The sequence below is a fragment of the Brachypodium distachyon genome, chromosome 5, assembly GCF_000005505.3.
Source record: "Brachypodium distachyon strain Bd21 chromosome 5, Brachypodium_distachyon_v3.0, whole genome shotgun sequence".
Taxonomy (NCBI): domain Eukaryota; kingdom Viridiplantae; phylum Streptophyta; class Magnoliopsida; order Poales; family Poaceae; genus Brachypodium; species Brachypodium distachyon.
This window is the reverse complement of record NC_016135.3, coordinates 3,810,084-3,826,563: the sequence shown is the minus strand read 5'-3', so window position 1 is coordinate 3,826,563 and position 16,480 is coordinate 3,810,084. Positions and strand designations below refer to the sequence as shown.

Here is a 16,480-nt window from a genome sequence, read left to right as displayed (position 1 = left end):
GTCACTAGACCTACAATTGTTTAAATTTGTGCTACCGGTTTGCTACTGATTCTACCAAATACAGATACATTCTTTTTCTTCCAGACCTTACCTACCCACTGTTTAAACAACATCAATTTGGTGCAAATTGTAATGGGTAGATAGTGTGTGTGTATATAATCTGTAAAATGTAACGAGTAGATAGTACATATATAATCTGGTTGATGTGGTGACTGCTCACTGGCCGGTGAGTGAGATGCGGTATGTTGTATCTTTGGTAATTTCTAAAATTCCTTGTAACCGAACTCCACTTGCAGTAAAATGTTGGCAGTTTCTGCCTGTCACTAGATACTAGAGTAGTTTACATTAGTGCTACCAGTTTGCTGTTGCATTTTACCAAATAGAAATGCTTTCTTTTTCTTAAAGACCTTACCTACCCGCTGTTTAAACAACATCAATTTGGTGCAAATTGTAATGAGTAGATAGTGTATAATTCAGTATGTTGTACTTGTATCTCTGGTAATAATGATTCTTTGTATCTGAACTCCATTTGCGGTAAAATGTTGGCAGTTTTTGCCTGTCACTTGACTAGAGTAGTTTACAACTTTACATTTGTGCTACCGGTTTGCTATTGCATTCTACCAAATACGGATTCATTATTTTTCTTCAAGACCTTACCTACCCGCTGTTTAAACTTTAAACAACATCAAAGTGTTGCAAATTCTAGTGAGTAGCTAGACAGTGTATATATAATCTGCAAATTGTATTGAGTACACAGTGTATATACAATCTGCAAATTGTATTGAGTAGATATAGTGTATATATAATCTGCTTGGTGGTGACTGTTGACTGGTGAGTGAGAGCTAGCGAGCAACCAACAAATTGAACAACTATTGTGCCGCAATGTTTTTGAGTAACATGGCAGGTTTTGCGTCACATTTGAGTAGTACTGCAACTCTATCGTAAGAAAGATTCAAAGAACAACTACTACAACTATTTCTTCTTTTCCCTTTGCTCCCTCTCTCTTTTGGGGACCTGCTTAGGTCCCCTTTGTATAGCTCTTTTCATCTAATTGAACGACGGAAATCGACCGTCTTTTCCCTCAATCTTTTGTGACTTAGTGAATCGAATTCAGTTCAGATGGCCGTGGTACCTCACATAAATGAAGGAGGTAATAAGGTTGATGGTGCATTAACTTGTCCCGCATGTGCAATCTGGTGCATCAACTACAAAAGTGGTTCAGTCGCATCCTCAAACTTGTCCGGCGGGTGTACTTTGGTGCAAAATGGTCAAACTCAGGGAAATCCTGCTAACGTGGCGTGCCATGTTTGCAGGGCGGCACATGCGGTAGTGAAATTTGTGGTTATAAGCCCACCAGTTCTGACGAATTGGTACAACGAAGTCCTTACCGGTTCGAAATAGAAGAAGGCAAATCGAAATCCCTAGTCCGGTCATCAAGAGCATTATCAACCACTTCCACCTCTTCAATTGGTGCAGCCCTAGTCTGATCATCGGAATAGAAGAAGGCAAATCGAAATCCCTAGTCTGATCCTCGAAATAAAAGAAGGCAAATCGAAATCGTCTGATCATCGAAACAGAAGGTAAATCGAAATCTCTAGTCTGATCATCAAGAACTGGTAGGCCTAGCCACAAAATTTCACTCCTGCGTGTGCCGCCCTGCGTACGAGGCATGCCACGTCGGCAGGATGCCCGAGAGTTTGACCGTTTTGCACCAAAGTGCACCCGCGGGACAAGTTTAAGGATGTGACCGAGCCACTTTTGTAGTTGATGCATTAGTTTGCACATGCTGGACAAGCTAATGCACCAGCTGCGTTATTACCTCTAACTGGATGCTCCTTGGTTTGGAGTACTATACTAATATTTTAGATAAGCCTTTTACACACAGCTCAGGAAAGGAGGCAGCCTTTTAAAAACAATTAAAGCCAATTAAAACCTTCCTAACCATGGCAACGACTTACAATAGAAGTAACCTCGTATGTTTTGACACTGACAAGAGGTAGATGAGCTCATGAGCGAGCTAGGTACAAATAGCACCCCTTCCGGCTAGTCTTGCACACAAAAGAAATCATCCCAACAAACAAACAAACATCATCAAGGGAGAAGAAACAAAGATGCTAGTGAGTGACTTAGCATGGTGGCTAGGCCTCCTGCTGGGCGCCGTCCCGTTGCTGGCCCTCGCCGTCTGGCACTGCAACGACGCCTTCTACCGGGCCGCCTTCGCGCTTCTGCGGTGGCGCAATAATCTTCCTCCTCTCCCGCTGGGCCACATGGGCATCCCCTTCCTGGGCGAGACGGCGGCGCTGGTCTAGTACTTCAAGGTCGTCCGCCGCCCCGATGACTTCATCGCCGCCAAGATCAGCAAGTACGGGGAAGGGGTGGGCATCACAGGTCTCACCTCTTTGGCTCGTCCACAATCATCATGAGCCTCCCGGCGGGCAACAAGTTCGTCCTGCAGTCGCACGACAGCTTCGGGCTCCGGTGGCCGGTGCCGGAGCTCGTGGGGTTGTCCTCCATGTTCAACGTCGAGGGAGCCCAGCACGTGAGGATCCGAGGGTTCATCGTCGCCGCCTTCAGCCAGCCCAGGTCCCTCCGCAACATGGCCCGGGCCATACAGCCGGGGATTGCTGCAGCGCTGCAGTCATGGGCCGCCAAGGGAACCATCGTCGCCGCAAAAGAGATCGGGAAAGTACGAATTTTTAATTAATCAGTTGATTAATGGATTAATTAGTTGTCGCACGTTTTAAGTTGCAGATGTCGTCGCACGGGGCTCCGACACCAGAGATGCGCGGGCACCCTCTTTTTAGGTTCGGCAGAGGGCTACGGGGATCACTCCAGCGATCGCCGGCGGGACCAATGCGAGGCGTGGGAACGCATCAAGAGCGCATGCACACGCTCTTTACCCAGGTCCGGGCCACCTTGCGGTCTAAAACCCTACGTCCTGCTTGTTTGAACTTGTATTACTGAGAAATCGGCTGTTTACAGTGTTGCCGGGGGAAACCCCAGGTGGTCTCTTTTTGGCTAAGTGTTCCCTCCTACTTTGGGGCTACTGCCAGTGTTGTACTATGAGTTGGCTCAGCAAACGAACCAACGAGCTAATGAAGAAAAACCCGAATCTTTTGACCGTTGGCGGGGGTCCTCCTTTTATAGCCAAGGGGATAGCACAGGTGCCACGGTGCATGGTTTACAAGTGGCGAGCAAGGAGTTTGGGCAACTCCTCGGTGTGCTGGCATGCATGCATGAGCGCCAACCCCGCGGCTAGGGGTCTAAGGCCTAAAGAATAGGACTGAACAGCCACTGTTCGTCCGACTAGACGGATAACGCCCCTCCTGTCGGCTCATTAAATGCGCCATGCGCTTCACTCCTTGCTCTGGCGAAACTGCACACTGGGCGCCTGTCGCGCGCCCACGTGGCATCGCTGCTCTGCTTGCTCGGCCCCGCCCCACGGCGGGAACCAGCGTCCAGGAACACCTCCTCCCGACAAGTGCCGTCCCGGGAGGTGCCCAGGCGGGATTATTCCCCGAAGCCGCGCTAGCCCTTCCGGGCTGGTAGCTTGCCGGACAGCCTGCAAGTTGTCGGGGTGAGATCCTTCCAGGAACCCAGCGATGCGACCCACGCATCGTGCAACGGTGGTACCCTAGGTGCCACTGATGCGACACCTTTTTTCCGAAAAGGGGGGCTTTCCATGCATTTCCATCAAAAAGATGCATACAGACATTTTATTGTAAAGTTATAAAGTATATCAGTTTCTGGATGCATACAACCATTTTATTATAAAGTTATAAAGTAGCAGTATCTTTTAACAGTTTTTGTTTTGAGGCGTAACCGTTTTAACTTTCTGTTTTGATTTCGTTTTTGTCTGAATGAAAATTATGTTTATGAATTATTATTTTCGTCAGGTGATGTTCCACAGCATTTGCGAGCTATTTATCGGCATGAAGCCGTCACCTCTCACAGAAAAGATGGACGAGTGGTTTGTTGGATTACTTGATGAGATGATGGCAGTCATGGGACTGCCATTGGACTTACCAGGAACAACGCTGAATCACGCTCGCAAGGTATGCATTACCTACTGAAAAATGCAAAAAACAAAGCATGGATGATTATTATGTGCGTCTGCAGTGTCGCAGGAAGCTGAACAGTGTGTTCCAAGAGGAGCTTGAGAAGAGGAAGAAGAGGGTGACATCCGGACGGACCAACGAAGAAGAAGACGGCGACGAAGATGATCTGATGAGCAGGCTTATGCAGTTAGAAGACGAGCAAGGTAATAAGCTGAGTGACGAGGAGGTGCTGGACAACATGGTCTCGCTTGTCGTCGGGGGTTACGAGTCCACCTCCAGTGCTATCATGTGGGCTGTTTACCATTTGGCCAAATCTCCGGATGTCCTGGCCAAGATCCGGGTAATTATAATTAACCATCCACCAAGCTTAGCTTGTGTATCTATGCAATGCATATTCAGCTGGTCGGCTTCGGTTTAATTTGCAGGAAGAGAATAAGGCGATTAGCAAGGAAAATACTTCAGGCTTCCTTACCCTTGTGATGACATCCCCAAGATGAAGTACACCGCCAAGGTATCTACACTACACATGGATATACATTCATTATACAGACAGGCGCATCTGATAATTATCGTATATTCGTTAAAAGGCTTTCCACGCTGTTGGTAGAAGATTAGATCAGTTAACTTCCAACTATATTGAACTGAGCTTTCAACTATGGAACCCATGGATTCCAAGTCAAAAAAGCAATGATGTCCAACTAAAAGTAGCATGAACTTCGTATCAAAAGGGAAATCTTGTACAAAAGACGATTGTGGAGACAGATCGGTATCACCGGATATGTATTTTTTGCAGAAGTTAATTGACATGAGAAAAGTAATTAACTGTTCTTGCATGAATGCTTCAATTAATGCAGGTAGTCGAAGAAACAATTCGTTTAGCCAATATTGCTCCGGTGCTCCATCGTGTGGCACTTAGAGACATCGAATATGGAGGATACACAATACCCCAAGGGTGGCATGTTGTGCTTTGGCTCCGTGCGATGCATATCGATGCAAAATACTACCCGGATCCACTTGCCTTCAACCCTGACAGATGGGATGTAAGTCAGTCGATCGACATGAAAAAAAAAATCAAATTTTCTCGTCAAGTTTATCATTGATCAACTGCATGCTTGAATCTATATATGCTAACCATTGGAAGAGAATGAATGGTCGATCAAGCAGGAACCACCAAGAGCTGTCAAACAATCTGGTATTTGGAGGCGGCTATAGGACCTGTGCCGGCAACATGCTCGCCAGGATGAAGATCACCATGATGATACATCATCTATCACTTGGCTATGAGTGAGTACTGTTGGAGATATGCCCTAGATGCAATCATGTGATGATGTTATTTCCTATGTATTCATGAGTTATTATTATTGTCCTTGAACATCATCACTGATATGTATCAATAAATACGTGATTTGTTTGTGAGACTATGTATTCTATGATGTTGTTCTAATGGTCCCTAGTCATTGAGGTTATGCGGACACATAATCTAGACTAGCAATGTGAATCAGTATGATGACTATGTTTCACAAGTCATAGGGCAAGGTGTTGCCGACTGATAGCATGGACTCGACAATGAGATTGTTGAGTCGGACAGACCCGCACTGAGACACAACGAGATGATTGTCATTTGTTAGTCTCAAGTACGATGTATATGCCAGTCCTAGACCTGAGGTCATCGTATGAGCTTGGGATGTGAATCGGCCTACTTAGGGGTTGTCAAACGCTACTCTGTAACTGGGTGGTTATAAAGGTAGCTTTCGGGTTTGCTGAGAAGCATGCTGCGAGTCATGGTTGATCAAGATGGGATTTGCCCCTCCTGTTCGGAGAGATATCTCTGGGCCCTCTCGAGTGATCAGATTCGGAAAGCATGACCATGCGACTTGGGTTAAGTGTTAACCCGTTCGGGAATCTGTATCACAGGAACGAGAAGAGACTCGAGCTATCCACAAGGATGACACGCACTCGCCTTGAGCTCGACACACATATCGCGAGGCAAAAGGAATGTTGCATATGACACATTGTATGGTTCGTCAATATACCTTGTGGTTACTCGGGAGTTGGCACGTGCTGCTAGGCGCCGCTACCAACTATCGACTTGAGTCGGTGCCAGTGGACGAGTAAGGTGTTACTCGGGCCCGCAGTCCGAGCTCGTAGTCGTGGCCGACTGACCGCGAACCTGAAGGGTCACACGCTTAAGGGGTGGGAACCGAGTTGGATCGGATCCAACTCGTATCGGGCTTGGACTCCTAATGGGCCTCAAGTGTTGAGCCCACTAGGGACGTCTATATAAGTGGAGGAGACCAACCCGTCTAGGGTGAACCCCAGTTCAGACGCGAGTTAGACTCGGCCGTCGCACCTCCACGCCCAAAGCCTTGCGATCGGATCTAGCAGTCCGCCGCACGGAGCTCCTCCCTGTACGTGTGGATACCTCGGAGACGCTGCACCTGCGGCGCTTGGACGAACTGTTCGTGGGATCGGCGAGGAGGAGCAGGCTGTTCGACTACTCGGCATCGACGCGCTACATCGACTCTACTTCCGCTACGGGTCTGCGCGTCTAGTGGTAATCTCGTGATCCATTATCTACAGCATTGATCCGGGCGGAAGCGGTAGAAAATTTTATTTTGTGCTAGCGTAGCATACCGCGTTCCCAACAAGTACTACATAATCACTCTCCATTTTTAATGCTAGAGGGCAGCTTGGTTTTTACCTCTCTGAAGAGTGAAAACTGCATTACCCTGCCCTCAGCTAATGTTAGTTCTGCATGATAGAAAACTACCTATATATGCCACGTTACTGCACTTAAATTTCGTTTGCAGCTCTCACGAAGTGATGTTTCCTTGAAATTTACAGACTTCCAAATATACACATATGAACGTTGTTGGATTTATCAGAAACATTTGATCATTCGAAAGAATTTTAAGATAACACACCCAAGCTCTGGAGCCAAAAGACATTACTGGGAAATTAAGCAACATTAAGATAAACCCTATAGAACATTAAAAAAACTGCAAAACTTTAAACACTTTCTAAAACGGAATGAGGGAGTACTAAACCTTTGATAATTCAATTCTGATATTTACTTGCCCAATTTTTCTTGTAATTATATATTTTTTTTCTTGTTCAGGTGGGAGTTGCTGAATCCTGATGAGGGAGTTTCTTACATTCCACAACCAATGCCAGCTGCCGGCGCACCAATGTCCTTCCGTAAACTTAGTACAGGCACCTGATGAATTATTCAGAACGCCTCACCTTGCCCAGCGCATGTGTCTTCATGCATGTCCGTGTATCATTGTTGCTCATATCTGAATTATTACTTCTAGCGTCTTTAATTATTTCGCATGAATAAGGTATATGTATAATTGTATCATGTCATCCAATAAATATATCATAAATATTTCGTCAAAATTAAGCGCAGTAGTTATTTCTTATGTACTTAACCCAAATTGTTTGGCTTTTTTCTTCTTGGTGGGCTGAGGACTGTTTGACTTCAGATATCCCTCCCCTACTCGGTTTACCTGCCATAGCTAGTGACCACCATTTGTCTCCAGTTTTCTTATCCAAGCAACCTTACACACACATTAGATGTCCGGCGGCCGCTGACATCGCAAGCCTGCATTATGTGTGCTGTGTCCTTAAATGCCCCTTATTGTACTGATTGGATGGTGTTATTCCACTATCAGCTTGGCGCTGTCCTTGCAATTTTCCCTCCATCAACACCCCAAAGGCCCCCATCGGACACCATTTTGCCCTCTATGTAGTTTCAATTGCTTGACCCAATCATACTTTTACGATTCTGCTACAATTTGTTATGCATTGTACTTTCTCCGTTCCTAAATTGTTGTGGTCGTTTTAGTTCAAATTTGAAGAGAATTTAGGACCGGAGGAAGAAATTTCCAATGGGTCCAGAGATAATCATCTATTGGTGCTCAGAAAAGGGGTCAACCGCGTGGGCTCGTCCCACGGTTCAATGGGCTCGGGCGCGCGGGGATCTTGGCCATTGGCTGCGCGGCCCAGCGCGAAACGCCAGAACGGGAGCGCGCGGTCAGGGCACTGCTCGTCGCAGCGCGGCGGCTCAGCTTGCCGGCCAAGGTGCCAGCGGCAAGCGGGGGCGGCACGGGGCTAGGAGACACGGCGTGGGAGGAGGAGGAGGAGGGAGGAGGAGCAGGAGGAGGAGCCACTCACCGCAGGTCGAAACGAGGGCGGCGGCAGTCGGAGATGCGATCAGAGACGTCGGCGGCGCGCTTCAGCGTTTCGGGCATTCGCCCGCGGGGTTCTTGCGGCCGGAAGAATCGCGGCGCGGAGAGGTCGTTGCACTAGGCGGCGGATCAAAATGACGACATGGCGGCGGCGCGGTTGCTCTTGCGGCGAGCTCGGGAGAAAAGGAAGGATGGGAAAAGAAGGCGCGGCCGGGTCCATGGGCTTTTAAATGGGCCGAGGAGAGGCTTGACCATGACCTGTCTTTTTTCTAGAAATTCATACTCCGTATTTAGGTTTGTTAACTTGTACAGTACAACTCTCAAGCACAAAGTTTCATGTATCATAAAAGAATTCCCTTTTTAGAAATATTTTTGGTTCGAGGTATCCAGACAAGCTGCCAAACTTAATTACTCGTTCCGGCCGAAATTAGTTGTCGAAATATTACATGTATCTAGACGATTTTTACATATATGTATCTAGACGAGTTTTACATATAGATACATCCGTATTTTGGCAAATTTGAGACAAGTAATACCGGTCGGAGGGAATAGTTGACTTGATTGGCGCCGTCTCGAATATTTCAAATATAGAAGAAACACTAGTCTCTTGTGGCGTTGTACTCCCTCCGTCCCATATTAAGTCCCGAAATATTGCATACATATAGACATATTTTAGTATATAAATATGTCCATTTTTAGACAAACTTGAGTCACTTCATATGAGACGGAGGGAGTGCCGAAATAAAACTTGAACGCACTCTGGCTGATTTGTCGTCGGACTGACTAGAAAAAAGACCAAAATAACAAAAAAAAAACCGCGAGATTCGCTTCCTCTCCCAAAACCCTGATTCCGAACTCAAAAATCCCCACACCACTCTGCTAGGAAAGTAAATACCTTCGAGAATCGGGCTCCCAGCTCCGACAAGGGCAGACGGCGGGCGGCTCTGGCCGGGCAGCACCTCAGGTGGGCGGCGGCAGAGATTGCAAACGCCCACGCGGAAATGGCAATTCTAGTGTGACTTCAACTCAGGAAGCAAGCAGCAGCCGGCCAAGATGAGCGATTGAGAGTTGATGGTGGATTATTAGCTAGCGGCTTGTTTGTTATCACGTTTTGCGTTTATGACTATCAATATGATCGTCGTGGAATCTTCTTTGTCAAAATGTCAACATTACCACTTATATTTTCATATTATGTACTGTTATTTGGGATTGGTAAAGTATGAAATTTTCGTTTAGCTTTTGCTGTGCCCAGACTTTGCTGAATTGCTGACTCCTCTTATGGCTCCATGGAGTAGATCATGTTGACTACGCCAGAAAGAGGATGGAGCCGGGAGACTATTATTGCATACGCCGTCGCCTCCTCCACCAAGACGCCCTCGCGAGAACACAAAACCTCACAAAGAAGGTAGACAAACTGCAGCCAGACGTTGATGGTTCCTCTCGTCACATGATGCATAATCGGCGGTCGGAGTACGAGAGGAACCGAAACAAAAACGCTGATACGAAGGTTTCTGACGGCTAGGGTTCCGCCTAGCAGCTGGCGGCAACCACACGACTCATATCAACACTTGTGGATGCATCTCCTTCTAGGTCATAGGTCACCGGAATTAATGGAGCTGGCCCTGGGGCAGGGCAAGAGGGGCGACCGCACGGGGCTGGCCAATCTGGGGGGCCAGATTAAATGTGTTACTAGTACTAGTAGGCAGCCCAACTATTAATAAGAGGAAATAATCCCCTGAAAGGCCAGAGGCCCAACGCGTAGAACTCCTCTTCCCAACACCTTCCGAGTCCCGAGGTCCCCTTCCGTCGATCACATTCACACCTGGTCCTGGCCCAAAATTCTCACGAGTCCGCCTCGGCGACTTTCCAAATTCCAATCGCTAATCCTTCGTAGGCCGATAGGCGGCAGGCGCTGCGCTGATCGCTCGCTTCCGAAGGAAATAAAATTCGTTTCGTTGCCGTCAAACTCAGGTTGCACTCCCAATCAGATCAGTCACGGAGGCACTACGCACGGAGGGATTGCGGCAAGATTGCAATTGTAAGAAAAAGAGAGGTAAAGCGATCACCAATCAATTGTAATTTCTAGATCAATCTAGCGATTCATCTATCCTCTTATTTGTGCGAAACTTGCAACTGTTGTTTGAGTTACGAGCTATTTATGCAGAGGCCGGGAGGGGTTTCCCTCTTCGAAAAAATCTTGGCCGTTCAGAGATGCAGCCTCTCCTGTTTTCACATTTGATTTATGAAGGTAGCAAACTCATTTCCTTATAGCTTCATTTAGAGGTAACTAGCTGTGGACGCGCACTTTGCCGCACCATTAACAGATAGCTGAATTAACAACACGGTGTTTTTATCTAAAATTCTTGATATGCAGCAAAAAAAAATAGTTGGTGGACAGAAGTCCTAGATACAGGCCGTGCATGTTGCCATAACGTAACACTTCGGGCCGTAGGGTATGGGCGTCGTGACGATCTGCTTGTGTGTTTGATTTTGTGTCAAACTATTGGTGTCATCAACACAAAGCTCCTTTACAAGGTCATCTCTATACTCCGTCATGGTTTATGCATCCCAACATTTGACACATGAAAATGTACTCCCTCCTCCTCGACAAGAATTATGGGGAGAGAGTATGTTTTATCTTCGTTGTTGGATCTTTGTATACCCGTTCTCAATCGTGAATTTCTTTTCATATAAGGAAGCATTAGGGCCTGTACATTAGTTTAGACAGCTGATGTCGGTAATACCATCGATAAACAATATTATAGACATTATATACAACATCCAAGGAGTCTATTTTTAGACTAACTATATGTAGACAATGTCCGTACAACAACAAAATTACCGTCTATAAGCTATCTGTAAACATGTTATAGACTTATCTATAATTCTAACGACATCATCACTCTCTCCTCATTCTTTTTCCTCCGTATCACCAAACTACATAAAACCAACTCTTGCATACACCCATCGTACATACCCTTACAGAAACAACCTACTAAAACAACCGTCGGTCGGTCTAACGGCACACATTATGCACACAAAAACATAAGCCAAACTAAATCTCGACATTAACTACATAGCTATAGATGCACAAGCACAACAAAAAAATGAATAAATCGTGGATAATAAAAAGGAACACAAGGATCCTCGAACCAATCAAGAAGTGTCACCAAAAATCCGTTGCAATGAATAAAAAATTGAAACGCAAAGAAACTTACAGCCAGGAAAACACGCAAACACTCAAAGAAAACGACGACGAACAAACATAACTCCCAGACGCAACCACATTATAGAACCACGGCCACGCAAGGCGTACTGCTACCAGCTAACACGGCCTTCGGTGCTTGCCGCCCGTTGTACCGCTCATGCTTCGCACACTCCCTCCCTCCCTATGGCTGTGTGCATCAATTGATGCAGAGGCCGGGGATCGCTTCCTCTTTTTCAAAAAATCTTGACCGTTCAGAGATGCCTTCTCAATGCATCTTGCAGGCCGAGCGCCCGCGCGCTGATGGCGTCGCGCACGCCGTTGACAGGCTGCTGGCCGGCGCGGCGCTGGTGAGGCTGGAGACGCACTGGCGGCCCACTTGGCGACTTCTTTGACACGGACGGCGGCGCACCGGACGCGCGGCTGCTGGCTGGCCGACTTCTTCGGCGTGCTCGCGGTCGCGGCTCTGCCGGTGATGTACCAGGGACACCTGGACATATCCGCCTGGTCCGCCGTTCCTGTCCGGCGCCGGCGGAGGGTGGAGTAGAATCTGAGGAGCTGCAAGCCGGCGGCGGCGCTCATTCCTGTCCGCCGGACCAGCCACGCCGACGTGCCCGCTGTCCATCTCGTCCGGCTGCAAGCGCACTCATCGCTCCTCGACGGGCAGCGCGAGGTCAGAAGCGAAGGCTAGCTAGCTGAAGGAAGGGGACCGGACCGCCGGAGGAGATGGACGATCTCGTCGCGGCTGGTCTCCTAGCTCTCCGCCGACGGATCTTCAGAGGATCAGAGCTCCTCGCCATCCTGCGGGAGCAGGGAGGTCAGGGCCACGGAGGAACGGGGCCGGCGGCCATGGTAGGAAGCGGAGGGCGAGGGACGCGGCTTGCAGAGAAAGCGGACGTACAGTAGGATGGTGTCACCGGCGGCGGCGGGGAGAAGATTTCGGGGACTTCGAGATTTGTCTGACAAAGTAACAGACGGGGAGGAGATCGCCGATCGAACTCCTGCAAGCAAAGAAGCACAAAAGCGGAGCAGGTAAGCCGCTTACATTGATTTGGGGCTCTGCCAAGAGCCTCCTTCGATCAGAACCAAAAGCATCAAAAGATTGATACATTTTCTAACGCCTCCGAACCCTACGTCTGCAACATATTGGCTACAAAACTTATCAGACATGAACAGATAATACATATGCTCTAAATTGCAAAGACGTGAGGTCTGATGAATATTCATAGACCTTTTAATTCACCGCATTTGCAATCTCAATTGAGCTGAATCCAATTATATTTTGGAGCAGTCTTCCTCATTCTGAGTCCTGGTCTCCTCCCACATTTTAAGATGAGTGCAATGTCATAACTTGCAATGATCAGTTTCACCAAACAACTCTACCCAGAGTCCAAGACTTAACTTGGACATGTTCCCAACCTACTCTCACCTTGGCTTCTCCAGTGACCCATCTGCTTATCTTGCAGGGCATCTTGCTATTAACTTGGTTTCACATTATAAAGTACAATTTTACTAACAGGGCAGGAAGAGTTAAAATAAATTTGACGATACACCAGCGAAGTTTCTCTACGCCGAATCACCGATTCACAGATGAACAAACGTTTATGTAAAACTCAGGGGCGGCAGGACGTGTGGAACCTAAATAGTTGAGCTTTTATACACTTCATCACCTTGCCACGATAGTGGTGAGCGTTAAGATCAATACTGCTTGGTTAATTTCTCTTTCAAATCCTGAGCAGATCTTGAGTGAAATTACCTAATAGGTAGGCCGGGGTGACTCCCCTTTTCGGAAAAACAAACCAACAGGTAGTGTCTTCATACAAGACAGTTGCAGACCTCGTCGATACGGGTCGAGTCTTCAGGACAAGGAGTTCAAAACATTATTTTGCACTACTAAATTCACTGCCATGTAGTCGCCGCAAGATTCCTATAATTTTTTTGAAGTGTTTAAAATTCATTTTGTTTTCCCCATTCAAAGCCCTCTTTTGTTCTCACACTTTCAGAAAGTGGCATTGGTAATTTGCAACGACTAATCACCAACACCTTCAGAGCTGGCCTGTCTTGCATGAGTCATTTTACTCTTTTTTATCCTGTCTTGAGACTTGGACCTGTCATAGAAGTTTATCCTAGAGAATACATCCACATAGAAGGATCAATGTTGCTGTTTTCTCTGAGCTCAGGATTGTGCAACCATGGAAATGGAAGACTCCGGAAGAAAGATATCTGTAGAGTTCGAGATATATATTCCAGTGCATGGAATTAGATGGATCTGCAAAAGAGATGGCATGAGGTTTGCACTACAGTGTTTCCCATTGCATCCCAGTCCAACACTAACATGCCGTGGCTGCCAGATTTCTGTTGCATGGCAAAAATATATAAATGACTCGAGCTAGCTTTTCACTGGGAAGGATCCAAAGTGTTTTCTCCATTCATTGGTTTCCCTGTGGAGTCACAGAGCTGAACTATTTGAAATCTTGAGTCAGCCTTGCACTCACCCTTCATTCACCAACCAACTGTACCCTAGTGTAACTATGAACTTAACTGCACGAGTGATCTATCCCTGCTTAGTAAAGCGAAACAGAAGGATTGTTATACGCATGTGGCTTACATATTATCGGTTGATATTTTTCAGAAATTTATGTTTTCTTTGGCTTCTCTTAAAACAAGCCTCTCCAAGTTACTGGTTCGTCTTTTCTTAATGAATAGGCAGTACAACTGCTAGTTGTCTGAAAACTTGGTCAAAATCTCTTAACTTTCTGAACATGCTAATATGGTGTGGTTTATTGGACAAATTTAATCGAACAAAACAGAGTACTTTATTAGCTTTGCAGTGCAACATCTTCCAAGGGCCAGAGGCCGAAATTTTTTATTAGAGAGGAAAAGAAGTAGTACTGCACAAGAGCAGCGAGGTGCCGTCCACCAGGTTCAGACAACAGCGACCACGGACAGACCGGAACTACGACATCATAGAGGAAGAAAAACACCGACTGCAGGTCTCTAACAAGGCAACAAAACAACCAGCCAGAAGAGATAGAAACACCGACAACAGGCCCCTTACAAAGCAACACCAACAATACAACCAGCTGCTCTCCAAGATTGAAGGTCGTCAATTATAAGATCAAAAACGCGGTTGACTGTGCTAGCCTCATGCTGAAAAATTCTGGAGTTGCGTTCTTTCCAATGCAGTGCAGCGCAACATCTCACCGGACAAATCGTAGTACTGCTAGTTCATGTGAATCTTGATATACTTTGGAATGGAACTGTTGACACCCAAATATTTATAAAAATCAAGTATCGCATTAAGCAATGATTTCAGGGATAAGTTGATGGGCTTACAATTTTCATTTTCGAAATATGCTATCACAAACTTTTAACAAATTGGAGCAGCCTACACCCCAAAAACTGGCTAGTCAAAAAGGCAGAGGAAAACAGTCGGATGCAAACTAAAAGATAATAAATATCATCGGTATCCAATTGTCTATGTACTTCCTTGGGCCTTGAGGGTTGAGGCAACTAATTCGTACCAAGAGTCATTGCCTTCCTGGAAGCATCGCCTTTGAAGAACCTTTGATATAGTCCAGGGGCTGCCATAGGTGGTGGTTGACGTTGAGGGTTGCTGTTACGCGGCACCATTCGCTCCTTTCTTTTTCTTTTTATTTCTTAATATTTTGCTGTGTACATCCTCGATGTCTCGCGCAGATCTTGGCTTTGTGTTGTTACGGAGTTCTGGTGTACATGAAATCTTTTTGATAAATATATTAGCATTTATGAAAGAAACATGACATGTATAAATAATGGTGATTCCAGAACAGTTGCTTTATCTGAATCAGAAGATTGTGTCAAGCTCCAAAGCAATATTCAAACAGAAAAAGTGTGGATTAAATTGCTATACATATTGCATTTCGCAAGCCTCTGTTTTCTGTTTTTAGAGAAGGCATGATGGAGGAAGCTGTTTGATAATTTGCATTCTTATAAATACTTAGGTAATCAAGCTCTAGGAGCCTCAAGAATATTTGCACACCGAATGACAGGGTTTATAGAAGAGACCGGAGACTTCAACAGTATGAAACAACCGAAACTGAGATCTTCTAAAAAACAAATAGCTGAAACTGAGAAGTTTCTCTAAATAGATGATATGTACTGTTATGAAGTCCAGACCAAAAAAGTAGCCTCCGTAGCCACAATTCTTCGAGGCAGCGACAAAAGGCCAACCTTCGCACGAAACATGGAACTTCCTATTGTTGCATTTCCGGATGCCTCTTAATCCTATCCATACAAACTCCAAAAGTATTATAAAAGGAGCACGTATCAAGATGTAAATTGCATACATAGTAGATAGTGTTGTATGATATATCTATCCTTGTGCTAACGGGCTTATATACTGAAATCCTGATGAACCTGCAAGTTCGGTCACTATTGAACATAGTGGGTATGTTGGTAGTTGGCATCAATTGGGAAAGAAGTTAATGTGAAAATCTTCAATAACACGTTTTAATGTTCTATTATGGAACACATCGAAATCATGTATTGCTGTCAACATGTATTGTTCCATTCTGGAGCACATGGGAACATGTATTGTTCCATTCCGGAGCACATGGAAATCATTGTACTGTTGCCAATGCCTCTCGATCATGTGTTAGTCATTCAAAAGCCACACGTTAGAGTCCAATTCCTAACCCTTTGTACACATATTTGTCACAAAATTCGGTAAGAAAAACTACATTAACTCTAAACTAATTGCGGTCCAATGCATAAAAGAACACAAACTGTGCATATAGTCACTATTTGGTTATATTTGCATGCAGGTTAGGTGGAGCCATCAGTGCATCAAAATGAATAATTAATGCATGTGATAGAAAACTGATTTCATATTAAATTCTTGATTTTAAGGGCATATATGATATACATGCCGAAGTATATTCTAAAAAAAATTTAGGCCAGGTCTTCAGGTTCATCGAAGCACGTTAAATACTTAACCGGACTGCAGATATTAGCAGATTCGCTGAAATACTTATCAGAGTAATTTT

General features: G+C 45.7%; 1 long non-coding RNA gene and 1 pseudogene across 2 annotated transcripts; one reads left to right on the top strand and one right to left on the bottom strand.

Annotated features, from left to right (window-relative positions):
* Positions 1-2,111: 2,111 nt before the first annotated feature.
* On the top strand, positions 2,112-8,599 carry LOC100833235 (annotated as a pseudogene).
* A 6,146-nt stretch (positions 8,600-14,745) lies between these two features.
* LOC112269420 lies at positions 14,746-15,803 on the bottom strand. 2 transcript variants are annotated; one of them, XR_002961268.1, is made up of 2 exons: positions 15,612-15,803; positions 14,746-15,179 (listed from the first exon to the last, which is right to left on the bottom strand). It is a non-coding gene; the product is annotated as an uncharacterized LOC112269420 (long non-coding RNA). The 2 variants fall into 2 exon arrangements; XR_002961269.1 differs by having other exon boundaries at positions 14,746-15,195; positions 15,612-15,788.
* Between the last annotated feature and the right edge of the window lie 677 nt (positions 15,804-16,480).